This window comes from Harpia harpyja, chromosome 14 (genome assembly GCF_026419915.1).
Source record: "Harpia harpyja isolate bHarHar1 chromosome 14, bHarHar1 primary haplotype, whole genome shotgun sequence".
Classification (NCBI taxonomy): domain Eukaryota; kingdom Metazoa; phylum Chordata; class Aves; order Accipitriformes; family Accipitridae; genus Harpia; species Harpia harpyja.
This window is the reverse complement of record NC_068953.1, coordinates 29205339-29227704: the sequence shown is the minus strand read 5'-3', so window position 1 is coordinate 29227704 and position 22366 is coordinate 29205339. Positions and strand designations below refer to the sequence as shown.

Sequence of the window (22366 nt, the reverse complement as noted above, 5' to 3'; positions counted from 1 at the left end):
GTGTGAAACAATAGAAAGACCGGAAAAGCACAGGCCATTAACAGAGACCCATTCAAGCCAAAGGCAGCAAAGTACAAAGGGCAAATGAAGGTGGAAAAAGACAGTCACAGAAGATCTTCAACTTTGAGGTTAGAAATAAATGGGTTCTGTGACATACTTTGGAAATTCTTTGAATCTGCAGGAAAAAAAGTCATTAAACACTTAAAACAGAACAAGTCATTCTTCCCCCTTGGTAGATCATCAGCAATCTAGGACACTTCGGTACAGCTAGCTGCATGCAGGCTCCCCGCTTAATATCACACATTTTTATTAAGTCAGGCAATTCCATTGCCTACTTTTTCTATGTCTTAACCAAGACTTAGCACAGGGGACAAAGCAGCTGCCTAAAGCAGGAGTTGGCAAAGCCATGGCAATACTGGAAGAAGAGGAAAGCTTAGAAAACTTGCCTTGTAGCTGGGTCATCGCTGAAAGTGTCAGCCCTCTGTGTGAACTACACTTGTAGGGCTGGAGCTCTCCCAGATTTCTCAGCCTTTCATTAATTCCTCATTAGTTAACCTTGCAGAGAGATAGCTATCAGTATTTCATGGACAGAATAGCAAACATGTAGAAAAATTTACCAAGGCAGGCAATTGAGGCACTATGTGTTAGGTTTAGTCACCTTTTAAAGGATAACTAGTACCAACATCTTCACACTCGGGTGCTCCAGGTGACCCAAGTTTCTTCTAACTTCCAAGCGCGGGACACGGGAGGTGTGCTGGAGCTAGGCTGTAGAGCCAGTCAGTGGATGAATCTACAGCTGAAAGACGTTCTACAGAAAGAGGAACAGGGCTGTTGTGACAAGGCAAAGCGTAGGATGAAGTGGAAACAAGAAGCACCAAATGTTTTTTCCCAGCACTTCAGGTACAAGAGAATTCTGTGTGTGACAGTTCTCCCCCGTTCAGACCTGCAGGAAGGCACCGCTTTCATCCCCACCTCCAAAACCTCAAGCGAAGTAGTTAGGAGAACACGTCTGCCCACTGAAGTGGCACCAGAGCAATTGTCTAAGGCATCTCTGTGCTAGTTACTGCATCGGCTGCAGTGCTGCTAGAGTTGTAAGGCAGCATATTACTTTACAGATATTATTTAAATATCTGTAATACCTTGAGTACTCCAATGTGGGGAGATGCCCTGGAAGCAGGGCGGGGTGCTGTCAGCAAAAAATGCATTTGGTTTTGGATTCCTACTGGAAAATACGTCAGCTCTTGAGCAGAAGTTATGAAGGCCTGATGATGGATTTATGTAGAACAATTATATGTTTTTGTAGAACTATTGCATTTAATTGCAGAACTATACATATTGCTATGTAGAACTGTTCTTGTTCATTCCTATAGAGCAGTAAACCTTCCTACATGCAGCATTTTGATTGCTATTGCATTACAGAGATAAAGCCTCTGCTGTGTAATTGTAAACACAGCTGGTGCTGCAGAGCTTGTCATTTACAGAGAAAAAAAAATTGGACTAACATTCGCTAACATTTTCACCAACACCAGAATCCTCTTGAAATACATTTACAGGGGGCAAAGCTCAATACAAATACATGGGCATCAGCTAATACACTGGTTTAGTAGCCTGAGGCTACACAGCTTTTACATATCAAATAGCAACAAATGTTATCTACAAGCTTACAAGGGGAGGAGGAAGGTGCAGTGAGTTGAGGCATCTCAAACACTTTCAAATATTATTTTGCAATAAACTATATACAAATGGCATGGCCAGAAGCAAATCTGTCAGCCGTCAAGAAGATGATCTGTTGCTGCCACGAGAAACTTGGGGCTTGGAAAAGCAGTACTAATTGGTCATAGTGGAAGAGTCTCAGACCTCTGCTGCTACTTAGACTTGTACCCTGCAGAGGCCTTCATGAGCGGGACATGGACTCCAATCCTGCCTAGGCCACCTACGGCACTGTGGTACTTCTTATGGTGGCGTGTGAAAACAGGATGAAACAAGCTGGACTGGGAGACACGTTAAGAAATCGTGTCTTTGTGACTGCTCAGGCAAAGGCCATCACATCCATTCACTTTGCCCTACACACAGTGGTCTCCAACATGCCCAAAGCTCATAGATGCAGCTGTTTCACAAGCAAGCAGCATATTGGATGGCTAAAGATAAAGAGGCAAGAAGCACGGTGCCAGCAGGGTCAAGGCAGGCCAGTGGGAAGCCGATGTGAGTGCTGTTGCTCAGGGTGCCTTTTGTCTGTGGCCAACACGCTTTTTCAGGATTCCCAAAATAGCACTTATCATAAACAGCAGATTGACTGGGAAGCACGCTGCTGCGCTTAATGCCTCCTACTGTCCCTGCCAGACTCCTACCTCAGTCAGTCTCTTGAAGCTAAAGAGTTGGAAAACCTAAGAAATATTGAAAAGTAGAAACTTTTAATAGAACATCTACCATCAAATTATATGGCAAATACTCAGCATTGCAGAAGCTACCTTGAGTCGCTTTTGTTGTATCGTCAGACATCAACCCCCCAAGTTTTTATTTTGCTAACAAATAAATTTTGGAACCACCTCCTCTCCCTTAACACTCTGTAACTTTTTCTCAGCGCATGCTGCACCATCTATTTCTAAAGATTTCCGCTACAAATACATGGGACTATTCAATTCCCCATATTCCCCAACCCCATTATACCTTAGCTGTCATTAAGATTTTCTAGGACGTTTCAGGTTCTCTCAATGGTTTTGAGACACTTGCTGGGAGGGAATACATTTCCAAACTATTAGTTTTCTCATGAAAACTGGGGTTTGCCTGTGTGCCAGAATCAGCAGACATTTTATAAATAGCTTTGGACAGATGACAGGAAATGATGCAAGATCTCAGGCCACTCCACAGAGGGCAACTGTCTGAAGTGCTCAGGAAAGAGGGACTTGCACCACTGACTACTACACAGGGGAAAAAAAAATAATGCACAGAAGCATCATTTACTACAGAGGGTATCAGGCTTATGAAACACAAGACCTCTATCTTATTACAGCTCAAGCAAAAAGTCTGTTTGTTCACAACTACAGTACAATGAAAACCAGGAAAATTAAATTTTCCTTTGAAGAGGAAAAAATGACCAGAATTGTCTAAACTCACTTCGTCTTTTACTCTCAAGGAGGAGCTTTCCCCTCCTAACATGCTGTAAATGCCAACACACGCATTGGAGATTCTCCAGAATCTGCCTGGTGCCAAACACTGGGATCATCTTCTTACCCTGGCATTTCCCATCAGCTTCAGCAAAGGCTCTTCCAACTCAAACTGCTTTAAATGGCTCCAATAATAGCTACTTAGAGGTTAATCTGTCTCTATTCATCTGATCCCAAGAACTATCTGTTCCTCTTTGCAATAGTAATATAGAATGGAGCATCAACTCACTGTCTCATTTTGTTTCTGTTGGCTTCCATGAAGATAAAGCACAATAATTTAACCCCAGATAAATGCTTTATTTGGAATAGGGGCAAACCCTCAGCATTCTTAAGTCCATGGCAAAACTCTCAACAGGTTTAACTTCAACGCAGTGACTCCAGCCTTCTCCTCCACTACCAAGTTGGCTCCTCTTCCTAACAGCAGCAAGCACCTCTCTGCCCACTCCTTACCACACTTCCACACCGCTGATAACTGAACAGCATGCTATACATGGAAGACTACAAGTATTAGTGAGAAATAGATAGTGTACCTCCCCAGCAGATGTGCTTTTTGAGTCATTCAGTCCGGAGAGTGATGCATTTAAGTCCTCTACGTTCCCACGTTGCAGTTAAGCATTGTGCGGGGCCAGAATAGCTGGCCTTGAAGCAGCCACAGACTGGTCTCCTTTCTGCACTGGGCCCTAGAAGTGCGTGGCCGTGTAAGCACACAACTCGTCTGCACGACGGCATTGTCATAACCACCTACAGCACTGTCTCCCACAGACCCAGCATCAGGGAGCCTGAGACTTCTGCTGAGATTTTACTTTGACAGAGAATTGCATATTTGATCCCTTTTGTGACCATACCTCAGAGGCATCCTGCTTTCAGGGGTGGATGGTCTCGCCCCATCATTTGTAAGTCATCTGTTCCCATGACAGACAGAAGACCCTAGAAGCACTCCTACCTATGAAAGGAGTAAATAATACATGACACATTTTTTGAGCTTTTGTACTGAGTAACTGCTTTTACCCATGGTCTACATTTCTCTAAGTCTAAAGAAGAACTTGTTGTTTTTTTTTTTCCATTAAAGACATTAAATCTGACTGAATCTTTGTTACTTTGGAAGTGTAAGATTTGCTACCTCTATTAGAGGTACAACAGTGCTGAAACTGGGCCATCCCAAACTTTCTCAGTTAAAGGCTGTGCAAACAGAAATGGAATACATCTGTCCTCATATACATTGCAGGATGTAAAGCAAATCCACTTGTTAGTGGGTGTTCACATACTGTGTGTGTGCAGGAGAGAAGGGTACAAGAGAAGGTGGACAAGGCTGTCCACCTGTGCTCAATGAGAGCTCCAATGCATGAGATCCAACTGTCCTTAATGACCACAAGCATAAAAAACCCTAAAATTGTAAACCCAGACTTCATTCTTTTCTGCACTTGGAAAGAGATCTTGTATATCTTTTTTGCTTCTTGACCTACGAGGAAATGTGTCTCACATGCCTACTTACTGCACCACTGGATAGCCTCCTCCACAGAGACACGCTCTTCTTGTACAGGCCTTATGCAGACTGCTTCTCAGAAATACCTCTGTAGGATACCCTGGTGCGGAGGAATCACTGAGAAGCAGTCCTAAAACCAGAAAGTTATCTCATATAGGTAAACATTTCACTGTATAGTTATGCCCAGAGGTTCTTTCATGATCTGAATAGGGAGATTTACTTTGCAAGTGAGCTGGAATTAAGAAAGATAGAGGTAGAAAATCCTTCTGCTTTTTAGTGCATCAGCATTCTCTTATCTCCAGCATATCTCTAAAGAGTTTTCAATTGCATTCAGTCAAAAACTGTTAAATAAAAACTTAAGAGATACCACATACATCTAAAGCTATATTTTGTGACAGGGGAAAGGTATTCCTCCCTCATTCTTTGTGTTTTATGAAACACTGGGGAACCATTTAAGGCTCAGTTAAAATAAAATCAATTCCTGATAAATGTATTTTAGTAAACAAAAAAAGTTGCTAACCATTATCTCAAATTTCTTCTTATTGTTTAATCTGGACACTCGCAAAACAAAAGCAATCAAAATGATTCAAAGAAGAGGAGTTTCAACCTTTGGACCAGCTCTAATTGCAATACTTAGTTCTCATGATTGCTGCAATTCAACAGACTCCAACATGATCATAGCGTTCACGTATGCTCTGCGACTTACGCCAGCATTGCCCTGGATGACAGCAAGAGCTTCCACGTGGTTTCTGTCTGTGATCTGACGTCCTCAGTGGCTGACAGCACCACAAACCAACTGAAAGGCCTTTTTCTGTTTCCTTGCATCCATTATCACAGCAGTTAGGTGCACAAATCCATTCACTCGTGTTCAGTAGTGGGAGACTTTGTGACAAGGTCACATTGCGCAGTGGGATATCTCACTTGGCCACCCAAAGCAATGAAGAATTAGGCTTCAGCCACCAGACACAGTGGGCAAACTCTTCCTGGTAGCCTGTGTCTTGAAATGGTAGCCCAGAGGGGTAAGACTGCAGCTCACAAACCTCTCAGCTTTTCCTTGCTGTTAACTTTTCCAGGACAGACAGCCTCTCTAGCTACAGACTGTCTTGGAAAAGGTATATCCCAGAAATCAAGGATGGACACAAGTCTCAGCCCTTGCTTTCAGAGTCGAACCATCCTGCCGGGGCTGGACTAGGAGTCTCATTACCACTGCCCAAACCATCCTGCTCCAAGGGCAACTCCAAGGAGGACTTAACACTCTCAAGCCTGTCTGTCAGAGGCACTTCACAAAGACTTCAGAAGACAGTGCAATATTCATCAAAAAAAGGTGGTAGTTTTCCCCTCAACCCAGCAAAGGTTTCGAGATGTCAGCTGCTTATTTTTTCCTGACAGACTACCCAAGCTGGTATTTCCGCAGCTGCATGGACTATCTAAATACTTCCTAGAAGTACAGAGTAAACTGAGATTATTATGGTTTGTGATAATATCCCTGTTTAAATAATTAAGGCAATTCATTTGCTTGTAGTAAAAATGATTCAAGGACTACATGTACAATTTGCGATCAAAGTACTATCCTGTACTGCATGTTTATCATCCTAGGTCCAATGATATTTGTTAGTAAACAATACAAATGTAATCATTGCTAGGCGATGGTAAATCAGTCGCAAGGCTTGAATAGGCTGTTGTCAAGTAGAACTTCAACCAAGAACCTGCGGTAACTGCCGAAATCAAGTGAAACAGCAGGGTAGTAATGGAAACTTTTGAACCTTTTCACCCAGAGGAACAAGAAGATTTATCTTCCTGATTGCTCTAATGTTTCAGATAGCAGGAGAACATGGGAATATGGGCCTTAATGTCAGCTAGTAAACTTCTCTGACCTTTGCAGGGAACTCCATGTGACATGACAATCACAGTAATCAGAACAAGCTCTATCTGCTCTGATACAGCTTTACTGCATGAGCAGATACTCCTTTTTCTCCTCACAAGTGCTCAGTGCTCCGCTTCATTCATTGTACAAGACGTGTACCTCATGTGCTCACCTGATTACCAGTAATTGGATACCAAGGAAAAATAAAATTGGTGTACTGCCCTATGTTTTATTCACCACATATAGCCCCAGTCTGAGGACAGAACCACCAGGGTTTAAGGGCTCTGCAAATACCCTTTAAATTAATTTCTACAGTCTGCAAGAATGTCAGGGTATTATCATTTCCACTTTCCTGAACTGAGTCACAAAGATCAAGGTCACAGTAGCCCTTAATAGCAGATGCACAATTTAAGATTGCTAGAACTGAATTTTGCAAGGGATTGGTACTTTATTCCACTGTTCAACTTTTCAACCCACTTTTCAAAGTGATTGGTGTTTCTTGCACCAAGTGCAGATTCCCAAAGCTCTGAATTCTCAGTTTTTGCAAGTTATTCTAGGCTTTGTCCAGGCAGTTCTGATTTTCCCCAGCACCAGAAGCCCCCGAGTAGCTGTGTTTGTACACCTCGAGTAGCTGTGTTTGCACATCCTCCACGCCAGCCGCTCCACTCCCTCTCAGCTGCTCATCTAGTTTTTCCAAGTCTCCTCCCATTTCCCAGTTTCTATTTTCTTTTCTCTTTTCCAATTCAAATCTCATTTTTACAAGCTTTTTCTCCCAGCCTACTCCTTAAAAATTTCCTACCTATTCGGTCCTTGTTTCTTTGGCACATGAGTCAGGTAGCTACCTCCAGCTTCTTAACTGGAGCCAACAGGAGCCACTAAAAGCAGTGTATGGGAGGAACAGCCCACTTTTACTTATATTCAGTTAAGGTGCCCAAACCCAACACAGCCTGCAGCAGCCCGTGGATGCAGTCACAGGAAAATTTCTGTTCAGAAGTGACTGGGCTGGAGCACACCCAGGACTGACAGACAGTGTGGGAATTTATCTGCTACCACATCTATCCAGTCTGCAAAACATGAGGTCTCCAGTTCATAGACATCAAGAGATTTTCCACAAAGATAAAATGCCCATCTTTGATTCTGGATTTCTAGAGTGTCCTCCTCTTCTGGAACAGGCAAGAGCCTTATGAAACTTTTTTTTGTTTGCCTGTTTTTAAGTAGGGCAGAATCAATGCTTTCCTCCACCCTAGTTCTTGCAGAATGACAAAATATTTGAGCTAAACGTTCCAGTAAATTTCAGATTTGGAAATACACCTGGCACAAAAATGTTTCCATCCAAAGAATTAGGAGTCAGCAGTGTCATGGTCTGTCGAAACCGAGGCAAGCACTGAGATCAAGGCGATCCCAACACGAGAGCTTCCCAGCCTTGCCCGAGCCACCAAGGGGCTGCAAGTGCCACGTTCTGCTTTGCTATGCTACTGCTCCCTGCACATACAGCCTCTCTCCATCACTGCTCCTCTGCCTGGGCAAGGGAACAGGCACATTCAGACCTTCTCCCCCAGCAGAAGGTACCTAGAAAGCTAATGTGGGCTGCGTCACCTCTCCAGGCAGCCTTCGCCTGACATCCCCAGGGCTGGAAAGCTGCTAGCTGTCGGGGAAGCTGGTGGTAAAAGGGTCTTCTTACACAGGAACGCATTAGGGAGGAAAAAAAGTAGACCAGAGAGTTTCTGAGAAAGATATGGCCCTGCCAGTGTCCTCCCTGTGGGTCGGTGAGAGGTTGCTGGGGGCGCACAGGAAGCCCCCCAGGGGCACTCGCTGCTGGGATGCGGAGAGCCCTATTCAAGCTTCTCTTCCCCTTTGTAAAGGTATTTTGGGAAAAGGCTCTCAGCAGTGGAAAGCAGGAGGCCCTTTCCTGTAGCAAAATATCCCTGTCTCCAGGACAAAGTTTCTTCCTATTATTTTGCTCTGACGTGCAAGTCACACAGCCTCTCCTACCACCCAAACCCTGCTGCTTCCCCTGCATTCTGGGTGCAGACCCTGCACCCCCAACACTGCAGCTGCCGTTACAGGGCTGTGGGGCAGCCAGTGTTGGGGCGGGCAGGAGACCTGGGGTTACAGGGAGAGACCCCAGGAATTAGGGGAATGCAACGGTGAGGAAGGTGAGGAGATAAGTGTTTAAATAATCTCCATCATCAGCTTCTCCATAATCTCACTTTTTGGCTGGCTGGAGGGACAGACAGAAACCACACGTAATGTGCGCAGGGGATGGGGACAACAGCAACATTAGCCTGACTTTCTGATGGTTACAGAGGCTGTAATTTCTTCTTATTTCTGCCGTATCCTATGTGAAGAGCATTTCAAGACCTGCCTCACCCCCCAGATCCTATGATGAAAAGCTAGGTCTCACAAAGCTGTTTTCCAACACGTCAAATTCAAGTTTTGTGGCTCTGTTTGACAGTTTTACGAAGACAGCATTAGCTCCTGACTGAGCATAAGCAACCAGGTCACTGAACACCAGGACTGCATGACTCGGTGCCCCGATGCCTTGCCTGGGTTAGATGTACTTCTTGAAGCCCCCATCTGCATGCAGCCTCAGCAGAGTCTGTCCCACCCCTCCATCATTCAGCAGGAGGCACAGGTCAGCTCCCAGGACCTTTACCAAGCTATGGTCATGAGCAGGAGACCCGAATGAGAGACAGCTCCGTCCCACTGCTCCCGCTCGCACGGACTAATGCCGCAGCGCATCAGTGAGCCCACCCGCTCCCACGCTGCCGACGCCTGTGGGACCTCTCCCGGGCTGGCCCCGTGCCGGCCGCTGGGCACCCACCGCTGCGGGGTGGCCGTCTCACCTGCAGCAGGTACACAAACTGCCTGGGGTCCTTCAGCATAATGCTGGCAGCTGCGGCAGGCAGAATCTAGGAAATACATGCCTGAATCCGCCCTTGTGCTTTTTAAAACAAATTTTTATCTATGCTGCTGGCGGTGGCAAAAAATAGCCTGAGTCTCCAGTCTACCTTCAGTTATATTTTCCCATGTGCAGACCTGAAGCTCTGAGGCTCCTCTCCCTCTGCAGAGCAAACACAGCATTTGCAGGAATAAAGCTATGCTTATATAAGCTTCTGAGAATGCCAAGTTGAATGTCTGACAGAGGAAAAACTTCTGGTAAAAACCTATTTTTCATCTTTTCAAGAGATCTAATCTATCTTCTGTGCATTCCTGACCTTCAGAAAGTATTTTCATCTCACACGTTAAGTATAACAATCCTCTTAACAAGGGAACATTTTGTTAGAGCTTTAAATTGGGTTACGTAAATTATTTGTAGTTCTGACAGCAGGTTTCTCTTCCGTCCACGAGAACAGTTGTTATGAGATTGCTACAAGGTTCATTCGCAATCAGTGCAGATGATCATCTGAAGGGACTGTTTAAAATGAGATTTTATCTGGGGGATATGCTACAAGTTGTTTATCAAGGCTTTTTATAAAAGCAGCATTTTTGCCAAATAATTTGCAATACAGTAACCTGCGTGAGAATTAAAAAATCCCTGATGTGAAAGGTAAATTGAGGAAAAAAAAAAAATTTCCAACTCCCACAAACGTTAGGAGGAACAGAACACAGAGGGAAAAAAAAACCCAACACATATGTATGTATATAGTGGTACTGAGCATGTCTCAATCCATGACCTTACACTTGTTGACTACAGTGGGAATTGCAAACAGTCAGGATTGGGCTCTTTGTTTCCAATAAGTACTTGTTCAGAAAAAAGCAGACTGGAAAAATTATTCAAGAAGTAACAGCACTACTTTTAGCATTACATCAGAGCAGTCAATGACTTAGAAAAACATTTTGCAGTACCCTCATTTCACTCTTTCTTCTCCCCAACCCCTAACCAGGCATGGGGTTAGACACTGATTTTGAATGGGAAGAGTTCTCAGGCAGCAGAAGCCTCCCACCTCCCTTTCTCTCATCACTGGTAGGGCTGACTGGGAAGAAAATTTCTACCAATTTCTTCAGGAGTGGGAAAAGAAGGGCATAATTTATAAATTTGGATTAATTTTTTAGGTTCCCCATTATATTTATGAGCTATTTAAAAAACCCCAACAAAGCAATAAACCAATATTTTATTCAAATGGAAAGCATTTTCTTTGACTTTAAGAACACTGATTTACTAAAACAAAATTTTAAAATTAAAAATTTCAAATCAAAATATGGACATTTCATTTTAAAATCTTTGTAAGAGCATTTCAGATTTTTTTCTCCCTAAGTAACAAGAGCAGTGAGTTAAAAGTTTCATCCAATGCTAAGTATGAGCAATTGAGCAAATGCAGTAAACCTGATTTCTACACACTCCTGCTGGCATTAAGTTCTCCACAACAGTGGTCCAGAAACCAACAAACCCAGCCTCCCCTTCTGCAGCACGAAAGTACTCCAAGGAGTGACATTTTCAAGGAGGAAAAACCTGTGGGTTTATAAACCACACACACACATGCACAAACACAAGAACCATGCAAAAGGTGCTCAGCAGAGGAGGACCTTTACCCACAAAACTTTACATCTACTAACATTTCCAAATCTGCCTGGGAATGCTTTAGCTTGGTATCTCCAGTCATATTGAGCTAACTCATGGTGTTTTATCTTTCCTTCATATTCCCTCCCTTTCTTTGCTTGATGCCAAATATTTATTTTCAGCAGTCTATACAGAGTTGTCTCATGATTTTATTAGCAGTCTCTCCTATAACACTGTATCTACAGAGAATGCAATGCATTAGTACTTCTAGGTACAATGTTAGGTATGCCCCTGAATTATCTAGAGACACTAGCTGACTAATATACAATGATTTTATTTATATAAAAGACAATCTATTTTGGTAATTCTCAAAGAGAGAGAGATGTTTTTAAGTGTTAGTTAGAAAAATTGATCTTAATCTTTTATACTTCTTTCTCTCTAAACAAACAGATCTCATAGGAGAATACACACAGACATTTAACTTACCATTACTGAAGCTATCTTTTGAATTCCTCAGTATCATTAATATTTAAGCAGAAAGAACAGAACAAACAATTATCCTAATGATACCACACCAGAACTAACAAAGTAATTTTTAAAAAGTCATCCAGAAGAAGTGAGAAGGTCGACCAGAAAATGCGAGTCAGGAATAGCTGTGCTCTGATGAGGAGGGGAAGGTTATGTTGCTGTGATATGAGTAGTGCACAGCTGTTACTCTAGTAATAATTCATCATATTAATATTTAAATGAGAGGAGGAGGAGGGCAGGAGATTGTGTGTGACTCAACGGTCCCTCCCTGTCCTTAAGCAGAAAAATAGGCCACCAATACAGAAAGAGCATTAGGAGCTATAGAGTGGGAAGGTTTGTTTTCATTACCTCATGAATAAAAGTGGGCAAACTGGTCCCCGAAGAAGTCTAGAAATTATCCTGGTTTTACTATTGTGAGTTAAATTCAGTTTCTACTCTCAGAAGCAGCCATTACCTAATGAACGGATTGATCCGGCAACCAGTGCTCTAGCTTTGTACGTGGTGTTTCTTGGGTTTCAGTGTATTTCCAGCAAGCTTCTACGCGTCCTGCAAAGAGCTGCCCGCGAGAGCCTCACCTGGCAGTTCCTTGCAGGGAATTGCTGAATCGCTGCTGTACTTTGCCATTTATCTGCAGACACATTGATAAAAAGCATTTCTTTAATCAGGGCTTACTTACCTCCAGGCTTGTTCCATTATCTTGACCCATCGGGGTCTCTGGTAGGGGCAGGCTCCGGAGACCTGAGGAGGAGCAGGAGTGGCTGCCTGCAGGAGGAGGTGTTGCAAGGAGCAGAGCCTCAGCCCCAGGGAGCCTGGGGGAGCTTCAGGAGGTAGAGCAGCAACACCCAGCAACAGCAGGCTCAGCACAAGGTGGAGGGCTAGAGGAAACAGCTGATGCAGGCATAACCCAGACAGATGTGGGTGGCATCCCTGGCAGGAGAGGCAGCCTGACCACGCTTGGTTGCATATAGGGTTGCACAACTTTATCCAACAATTCAATATAAACACACCTCTCACATGCCAGTTTGGGGGGGGTTGGGTTTTTCTTTTTAATTCTGTACAACTCCTCCTCGTTAGCAGAAAGAGTGTTACTATGACACCCCTGGCTGAGCATCGCCTTGTTGACTGTATAACTCTATAAAGGTAATAAGCAACCATTTAACCAGAAATACAGACGCAGACTCCAGAAATGGCCATGAGGCTAAATAACAAATAATTTGTAACAGAACAAATCCACAGGGAAGCATTCAGCTTAGCGCTCAGCATGAAAATACAAAGTACACAAAGTACAACCATTAAGAGATGCCAAATTCATGCAGTAACATCAGTTCTCAGCACACCATGGTAAATTAATCAGAAATTTTCTATTTTTTCCTATTCAAGCAAAGACATTCTCCTCCCCCTTCATTTCTTTAGCCTCATCCTTCAAGATCGAGTTTGCAAACAGCCTGAGTTAACGTTGATATTATTTTTAGCTGACTGATACGGAGGTTTCATTTGCTGCCTCCTGTACAACAGGATTTGTGTTATTAATACATTGCAGAAAACACCACTCATCAGATCTTCTCCATATCCATTGTCAGTGACCATTTAAAACTGGTTTTCATAACTTGCGACAAAGGGTTGTACGTAAAGCAAAATCAGACCCCTGGGCACATTGGAGAAATGGGGAGTATTGATCTAGACTGCTCACAAGAGTAGATGACAAGAGTCTGCAGGAAGATACCCTCTTCTCTGTATTAGTAATTACACTAATGCAGGAGAGGTTGGGCTTTTCCTCCTTGGATTTTGGGAGTGCTGGAAGAACAGACCTGCCACACTGGCTTTTATCCCCGGCAGAGCCCTCCCTCCAGCTCCACCACCACTGCTGCCTCATGGGTAGGACAGATACACAAGGCTGCAATAAGCCACCCACCCCGTTAGCACTCCTAGCTGGGACTCCCATGTTCCCAGCCACATGCAGAGGCAGAAGCCGTCCTCCAATTCCTTGAGCTTCTGTGTCAGCCTCTAGTGACAACTCCAGCCCCAACAAATATCACGCGATTACTGTGAGGTTGAAGACCATTTGCACTCCCAAAGCTGCACCCTCACTAGTATCCTCAGTGTCAGAGGGCTCCGTCTTCAACCAGCTTGGATGCTGAGTTGTGTCACTGGCCACAGAAGAGTTGAGGAAAAATGCTGGAAGAAGCAGAAGAGTCCCTAAAGTAGAAAACCTCTCTTTCTACGTGAAGGGGTTGGGTCTGGTCCACCGGCATGCAAAATATTTGCTGCTTTCTATACTAGTAGTACCAAACATGATTTAAGATTAGACAAACTCATTCCCTTCTTCCTTGTACATCCTCCTCCACACTATATACACACATACTATTGCAGAACCAAAATCCTCCTTGTGCAAGTAGTTGTCCAGATTTCAAAGCACTCATGTACAATTGCTAAAATAATCTGCAGAGCAGCCTCCGGTTTTCCCATTGATCTTCAGTAGCCTGAAAAGGTTAGCAAGCCAAAGAGGTCTCACTGCTATTCCCTCCTTCCTTTTAGTCTGCATTTTAAAAAGTAACCACATGAAGCATAGTAATACACATTAACAAGGAGAGAAGGCTAATGTATCATTTTGCATCAGAACAAAAACTGTGGACAAAGGTTAAAAAGTCTTTACAACCACTGAATTGTTAATTGAAGGTGAATGTGTGATAGAAGATAAACATTTTCAGGTCCCGATTGGGTCAGCTACAGATTTAATAGCTTCCATAAAATACCACATTGCAACAGCTTTTATACTGTCTTTATGGGCAACCATCAATTTCCAGCTGGGCTCGGTGGCAGCCAGATCAATGTACAAAGTTTGAGGAGGCCCAGAAGTTCAGACTCAGATTTGCGCTTCCTCCAGTGACAGAAGAAGTTGCTAGTTTAATCCAAATCTATGGTCTTGGTTCAGAGGAAGCTCCATCCTCTGTTGACAAGTACCTTTGAGGTCAAGGCTTTTTCAGGCTTTGTCCAACATCTGCCCAGATGCCACGCCATTCCAGCCTATGCTCTTAGTCAAAAAGGAAAAAAAAAAAAAGGCAAATTCACCCAATTCTTTTGTTTCTAAAATACAATATTGACAAGGAAATCTTGCCCAAGGAGGCTACCACTAATTTTGCGAGTGCTCTTGGGTGCACTCTTGTGCTGAAATTCCTCTTCTGTGGATTTGGGGGTAGCCTCCATTCACCTTGGAGAAGACATGTGCCAATTAGAGAAGGATTGAGTACAAAATTCAAAGATTGGTCAGTGGCAGTTAGCTCCGTTGGCAAGTCTCATTTCAAGTAACCTAACTCTTAACTCAGGAGGTATCGTACCATTCATTCATTCCTCTTAGAACCAAGCATCAGGCCCCCACCATAGTCACAGAGCAACTCACGGACATAGAAGAGTTCACTGCAAGGCTGGCCGCTGCACTTGCCCTAGGAACAGAGGGGTCAATGTGAAGAGCCATGCTGGCACTAAAAACCCCAAACCCTCATCACATGCAAGTTCTAATTTAATTAGCAGCACTAGGGTTTGAATGTATGACCATCAGATGCACGCTGCTGGGCCCAGCCCCTGGCATGGTCAAACACAGCCTGCGCCCATGCCCAACTTTTCCTTAACCAGATGGGCTCCACAGCTTGGTCTTTCTAGATGAAACTGGACAGTTGTGCTTCCTGAAGGCCACACAAGTGGACAAACTTCCCTCTGGCTCTCCAAAGGCCACATGGCACGTTTGAGGAACTAACAAATGCTCTCAGAAGTGCTGTGTCTAACTTAGATTTCTGTAACAGCAGCGAGGCTTACATAGTTGTTTATCAGTCAAAAAAGAGGGGTAGGCTTTTTATAGTCTAAACTTTATTAAGTGATAAAGATCTATGAATCATCTAACATGCAATTTATCTACAGACAAATAGGATTAAAAATAGAGCAGGTAGTTTCGTCTCCTTTTTTTTTTTTTTAATTGGAATGGAAACAAAAAGAAAGCTGGCAGATGAGGAAAAAGAAGGCTGCTGAGGTTGCTGAGCACGAGGCTATGGCTGAGGACTGCAATGACAGCTTCCTCGGTTATTTTATCTCCCTGTTGAGGGGCCAGATCTTAGGTACTCTCAAGTGGCCCTTTTCTGTAATGAGGACCTCAGTATTTGGCCTATTCATATTTTTCATTTCTCTGCACTTGGCCCAGGAAATCACAAGGCTTGGCATTTTACCACTGGAATCAATGCAAAGACTTCTGTCTTTTAAGTGCTTGGCTCTGCCTCAGAGTTTTTTAATCTTTCCTTTCCTAAATGTAACTGACTGACAGGAGTGTGCATCCCTGGGTCAGTTTTCAACTCGTGATCCAAATAGCTCCTCTTAACTTGGAAGAAATCCCAACAGTTTCCCAAAGAATTTTCCTTGGGACAGTCTGGAGACCCTCCTTGTCAATAAATAATTTCTATCAAGTGAAACACTGACAGAGCTACTCCGCTCAGCTAACTATACCGTGAAACATTAACCTCCTTTCCTGCCCCATGGTGGCAGAGACTGTGTTTTGCTGCTTTGTGACCCAGGAGTGACCTCACTGTGGACTCCTGTATTTTCAGCACACCTCCTTGAGGTTCAGGATTGAGTTACACGGCACCTACATTTAAAGAAGCAGATGGGAAAAAGCAACTTTCATTTCTTCCTTGTCTCGACTGGGCACGATATACAGTGAGAGGGGGCAGATAATGCCAGGACCACCTGTTCCTCATCCAAGGATGCTCGGTTTCCCCGACGCACCCCCCCCCCCCCCGCCAGCCTGGCAGCGGTGCTGCCTGATGTAAGGGGCTCTGCCTGCCATCACCTAGGGATCTTGCTGCTCCAGCACACTCAGAAGAGCTGTGGCTCCGAGGGCTGGGGAGGAAGAGGAGAAATACGCTGGCAAGGAGAGCGAGGGCAGATGTCCTCTGCAGAACCAGATGGCTATGGGACCACAGGGGCCACCCTCCCATGACACAACGTGTGTCCCTGACAGAGCTCCCTGGACACGGCCATGCCCAGCAGTTGGTAGCACAGTTGGGCAGCACCAGCAAGTTGTCACCTCAGGGGTCTCTGAGGCTGAGTGACATGGGTGCACATACTTGAATGCCATTACACGTTCAGTTGTGCCTGCAGCAAGACAGGGCACAAATTTGTATCTGTTGCTGCTGGGCAGGAACCGTGACACTGGAGACACCAGGGCTGTCGTTCCATGGAGCTCCAGGATATGGAGCTTATGATAAATTCCTGAGGGTTTCAGAGGGTGAGATGCTCTGGGAGACCCCTCCTCACTCCAACAACCCCACCAGAGAGGGTTTGCCCAGAAGATCACGCATGATGCCAGAGCAGCACATAGGCAGGAGCCACCTCACCAGTATCCTAATTGACACCTATGCCTCTGGCTCTTCCCTATCCACTCCTTCCAACCTCACCCCTCCACTGCGTAGTTTCTCTACACCCACACTTCTCCACACCCACAATTCTCTCTCCTCCACCTGTCATAATATGCAGCCTGGCTGTACTGACAAGCCCACGCCACAACATTCACTCTCGCTAGCAAGCCCAGAAAAGGAAGCCTTGTTCGGGCCCCTACTCTTGGGGTACAAACCAAGCAGAGCACCAGCACCAGATCTCCCTTCCTGCCTCGTCTCCAGAGGAGCTTTAGGCCTGGTGGCATTGACCTGCACAGGTACCCATCTCAGGAGGGCTGCATGGCTTTGCCAAGCCTGCGCCAGCAGCCCAGAGCTATTTTGTAATTAGGATGCTTCACTCGAGCAAGAGAAGTTGTTAAAAGAGACAAGTATAGAAGAGTATTTTGTGGAAAGGGCTGGGTAAGGAAAAATAAGCCAGTTTAATGTTCTCACAAAGAGCACTGATCCAGAAAAAAAAGGAAAAGATTTTTCTTTTCACTAAGAAACAAACCAAAACAAACCCCACTTTTCCTTCAGTGCAAGTAGACCACACAGCCTCCTGCAGAAAGGCTGTTACAGCCCTGCTAGCTGGCCCAAACTTGACAGTGCTGCACTAGGAGAAAGAAAAAAGCCAAAACAAACAAACAAAAAACCCACTCTTACTCAGAAGTCAGCCCTCTGCCTGCAACCTGCACACACTAGTCACAGCACAACCAGGACAGCCAAGGAGAGATTAGGTCAATTTATGGGAACAAGCTCACACAGCTCAGAGTCCACAACTCCCCGGAGGGCCCCATGCTTTCACCGGGGCTGGCCAAGTCCGGCACGGGCAGGTCCCCTCTCTCCGCCTTGTGCCCTGGCTTCTCTTTGGAGCTTGTGTTCCCAGGGGCCCCGGGCAGCTCCCAAGGGACACAGGGAACAAAGTACGTGCCACGTCCTGGCCAAGGTCTGCCAGACACAAGGTAACAAAGGGCCCTAAGCTGCCTTGTGCTTCTGGATGTGAGACTCTGGTTTTGGGCTGCCCATTTGCATGCTCATTAAGAGGTGTCCAGTACTAATCTGCAAGGCTCAGCAGATGAAATCCAAAGGAAAAGCCACATGGCCCTCAGCCGTCTTGACGTCCAATTAGCACTTCTGCTTATGAGAGCTGCTACTGCCAGGGCAAGTACCTCAGCCTCGAGTGACCACCACTGAGGCTGATAATGCTGCAGATTTGGCACCTGGGCCTCGGCACTGCCACCTGCGTGGACTGCTCTGCCTGCCGGGTGCCGGCCACCCCGTGAGTCCTCAGCCTTTTGCTGGCTCAGCATGAATGAGTTGTCAGCGGAGCTATCTATGGGATATTCTCTTGGCTGGCATCTCCCTCCAGAGCTTGTGGCTGAACTCTTGTTATTTTGCCTTCAGCACCGGCAGCTCTCATACTTTCAACAGAGATGCTAAAGCAGGTTGAGATACTGCTTGAGAAACCCATCTCTCTGCTTTACCTGCTCGGTCTCCCTTACAGCCCTTCATTGGCCCAGCTAAAGTAATCTCAGCAACTTGGATGGTAAAACACTTAGCCTTAAGGTTGGAACGAAGCTCTAACAGGGCAGCATAGACACAACCATGCTTATACAGCCCTACAAGTTCTGTGAAGATAGGTGGTTGCACATAAGAGATGGTGTTAGTGCCTGCTGTACATGCACAACCATGAGAGGTAAATCCATAAGGAGCAATTCACTCTGCTGCCTACTGACTTGACCCAAGAGGTTTGGATGTTTATATTCAGAGGCTAGAATCATAACATCCACAACAGATGCACCACCCCAAACATGGAAGTATTCCTGCCACATCCTCGTTGTAGCTGGCTCAGCCTTGACCCTGTAAATGAACAGTGCCTAAGGCTAGTGAAGAAGGTAGCAAAATCTCTCTTAGGAGCTCAAACTCTAGAACAAACAACGGTTACAGGGAGGGGGAACAGGGGAAAGAGGAAAGGGAAAGAAGGAAGGGAAAAAATGCAGCAGAGGTTATATTGTGCATGAGGATCAGGCAGCTTGAAGTGCCATAAAATCCTTTATACAAATGTTATTGCAGTAAAATGAAATAGCAGCTATTCTCAGGGAAACCATAGCTACCCTCAGTGATGATTACAATAGCCAGAATGATGCAGTATTTTTTCCTTTTTGAACCAGATGCTATCACTAGTGGTATGTACCTGTATGCTTACAGAATACTTTAGATCAGCATATCAAGTTCAGATGGAAACTGTTTAATACATTGATACACCCAGGTTGGATAGGGCTTCGTTCAATAACCATTTCTCATGGTGAGATAAGGGACAGAACTGAATGCAGCCATTAACTGTCAATCAAAGCACACATCAGTTTATTCACGGCTCTCCTTACCCCTGGGAAAGGATAAACAGTTTAGATATCCCTCAATTAAATCTCTCCAGGACCACCTAGTCACAGATTTGTTTTTGATATCCTACTTTTAAAACCTCTTGTCCCCGCCTACGGAGTTCACCACAGGCAGAGTTGGTGCAGCATTACACTTTTTTATTTCGATCCTTGCTTTTGCCAGAAGGTTAGTCAACATCTTGAGTCCTACCCCACTTGCTCAGACAAAATCTCACTGATCACAAAGATGAATGGGGCTCATTTCCTCATTTTGTCCCATGGGACAAGAAACATACTTAATAATGCTCCAGGTTACATATGGCTCGTATATACTGCCAGGGCCTTCCAGCACTGCCTGTTCCGGAGCAGATTTCCTGTATCCCAGACAGCTTCCCGTTGTAACAGGCACACGCTTCCTTCCCACCACACAGGTGGGACCGTAAGTACCTATGATCCTGCATTATTAAGCTCGTATCTTCTGAGCAGGTCACAAGGGCATATTGGAAGCAAAGAGGTAGTGTTTAAGCTGCCAAACAACTATTCTTTCATCAGAGCAGCAGCAAAACCAGCACTGCACAGACCCAAAGAGGAAACTCTGCCATAATAAGCTTAGATCAGAGTCCAAAGTAGGTGGAAACATGCCAGTTAATGACTTCCAGCTCCAGCATGGAGAGCACGCTGGAGGAGGACAAATGGAGCAGTGTCTGTCCTCAGCTTGAGAAGTCACAGAGCTCCTTTCTTCTAGATGCTCCATTTGTGTATTTGGAGAGGGGGTGGCTGTAGGGGTGGACACACACAATGGCAATTAGAAACGTGCCACACATTTGGATCTCAAATCAGACAGGCTCCCCCAACATTTTGTGGTATTAATAGTTGGCTCTTCATTTCACCCATTACAGGACAGAACTATTATATGAATTCAGACATTACACTGAGTCTTAAGACTGGTACTGCTTCTCCCTTGGGGCTGGGAAGGCAGGGAAGGGAGGCAGGGCTGGGAGCCCCCCACCTGCACTTGGGTCCCTACTTTCCTTACTCACAAATTTCAGCCCAGGCACTTCCAAAAGATATTGAACTTGTCATAGAATGAAGGGCACAGCCACAACCTCATCCTTCACAGGACATGGAGAAATCCTTCAGGTTGCAGCCAAGGCATCCAACCAGGACTACAGGACAAGGGAAGGGAAAGAAAATTACAGCTGTGACCTGCCAGTGGATTAGCACTGAAGTAAAGATTGAGCTCAATGATATACAGCCCTCTCAAAATCTGGGCTGGATAAGAGCCCAGCTACTACCCATGCAGCAGGACCAGTAACTACCTGGGAACAAGCAACAGGCCCACAGCCAACGAGAAGCAGGTCAAGAGTCTCTAAGGTTCAACCACTATATTCAACACTCACAACCAAAAGGGCCAAAAAGTCTGCAGGACCATACAGATAAGCAGCAGGACTGCTGCAGGCCATGCTACCATTCTGTATTGTCATCTCCACTACAGAGGGTTGACCGTTCCCATGTTTCTCAGATGTGCACCTTTACTGTTCACAGCTCCCATGGTCAGAGGGAAGTTTGGGACTGAAATCCCAGGCTCCCACCCTTTTTGCCACTAAAGCACCCAGCCATGCAATTCCCCTGGTCTTCAGCAGGCTCTCAGGTTTGAACCCCCCCGGCGGGATCACCTCCGCTCTGTCCTGCCTCTCCTCCTCCACCACCCCTCCAGAGGCTGAGCAGCAGGTCCCGTCAGCCCCGGCTCCTCAGCCATGGCCACCCTGTGAGAGCTGATGGTCAATGCATTACCAGGCAGCCAGGCAGCATGTGCTGTGGAGTCTCACTGCCACGCACAGCGGACAAGGTTAGGGTGCCCTCGCTGATGGACCAATCCAGCCAGATGCTGGCCAGAAGCCCCTCAGATAAAACCTCCTGGAGGTAAGGCTGGAAAGGAAGAAGGCTGAGAAGCAAAAGGATGCATGCTGCCTCCGTTTTCATCAAGAGACACTTTTATGCTCTACCACCCTGGGAACCGAAAAGAGGGTGTTCTGGGCCTGAACATATCTGAAACTTTAACTTTCAGAAGTTTGTGCGAATGCTTCTGCCTGGTTCTTTTGCAGCATGCAAACCTTGATTTGAGTGCAGGTTTCCACCCAGAACTCAAAACAAAACTGCTGAAACCACAGGCTTTGACAGAATCTCTGCCCAAAATAACTATCTTAGCACAGGTTTGCTCAAAATTAAAATCTCTCTTGTAGGCAGGGCACAGGGTTTAAGGCTGGTGAGGAAAACAGCAGCTCTGGGCTCCAGGGGGAAGGACTGAGGCAGAGAGAGAACAGGCAAGTCAGGAGCCCAGCCCTGCTTATCTCAGCAGCAGGCCATACTCGGTGCAGCCCAGCAGCTCTGCGTATCTATCACTTGAACCATCAAACCTGTTCCTGAGCTCTCAGCATTTCTGAAAGTAAATCCCTGTACGAGATGGTGAGGTTCTTTGCCTTAATTACCACATCTGTTTGCTGCAGCCCTTCCAACACTTGCATGGGTGCTTGACGAGCTTTCTGCTCCCCCCGCTTTGTGGCCACTCTGTGGGTTGAGCACTCCGTGGTCTGCCCATGGTCCAGCCATGACCTTGTGCCTTCCCTCTCTGTTGTAATCCAAGCTGGGAGCCTACTTCACTTACTCTTTTTAGCAGCCTATTCTCCTTATCTGTTATAAACTCAGCGATGCTAAAAATGTTGGACACAATAGCACTTAGATGGGACGCCTGATGTCAGGAATAGCTCCCTGGCTGCTTGAGCGGGACTGCGGCTTGACAAACCTTGCTTGACAAACACCGTTGCAAGCCTTGGAGAATGTGGGAACAACTCTTCCCTCCCGCGTGTTGGATCTGCTGCTCTCCTCCCTGGATAAAAGGCCGTTCTGCGCCTTTTGGCTGACGTTCAGGGCTGCCAGAACAGCCAGAAGCTGCTCTCTGCTTTTTTTTTTCCTATAAGCCACAGACAGAAGAAAACCACAGAGGGAAGAAAAGCCTTAAATCAGCATTGGA

General features: G+C 45.5%; 1 protein-coding gene across 1 annotated transcript in view; it reads right to left on the bottom strand.

Annotated features, from left to right (window-relative positions):
• The window catches only part of MAPK6 (mitogen-activated protein kinase 6), a 31986-nt gene extending 20044 nt beyond the window's left edge, over positions 1 to 11942 (bottom strand). The window contains exon 1 of the mRNA XM_052806968.1: positions 11499 to 11942. The gene's annotated coding sequence lies outside the window, so the exon portion shown is untranslated. The remainder of the gene's footprint in view (positions 1 to 11498) is intronic.
• Positions 11943 to 22366: the final 10424 nt, after the last annotated feature.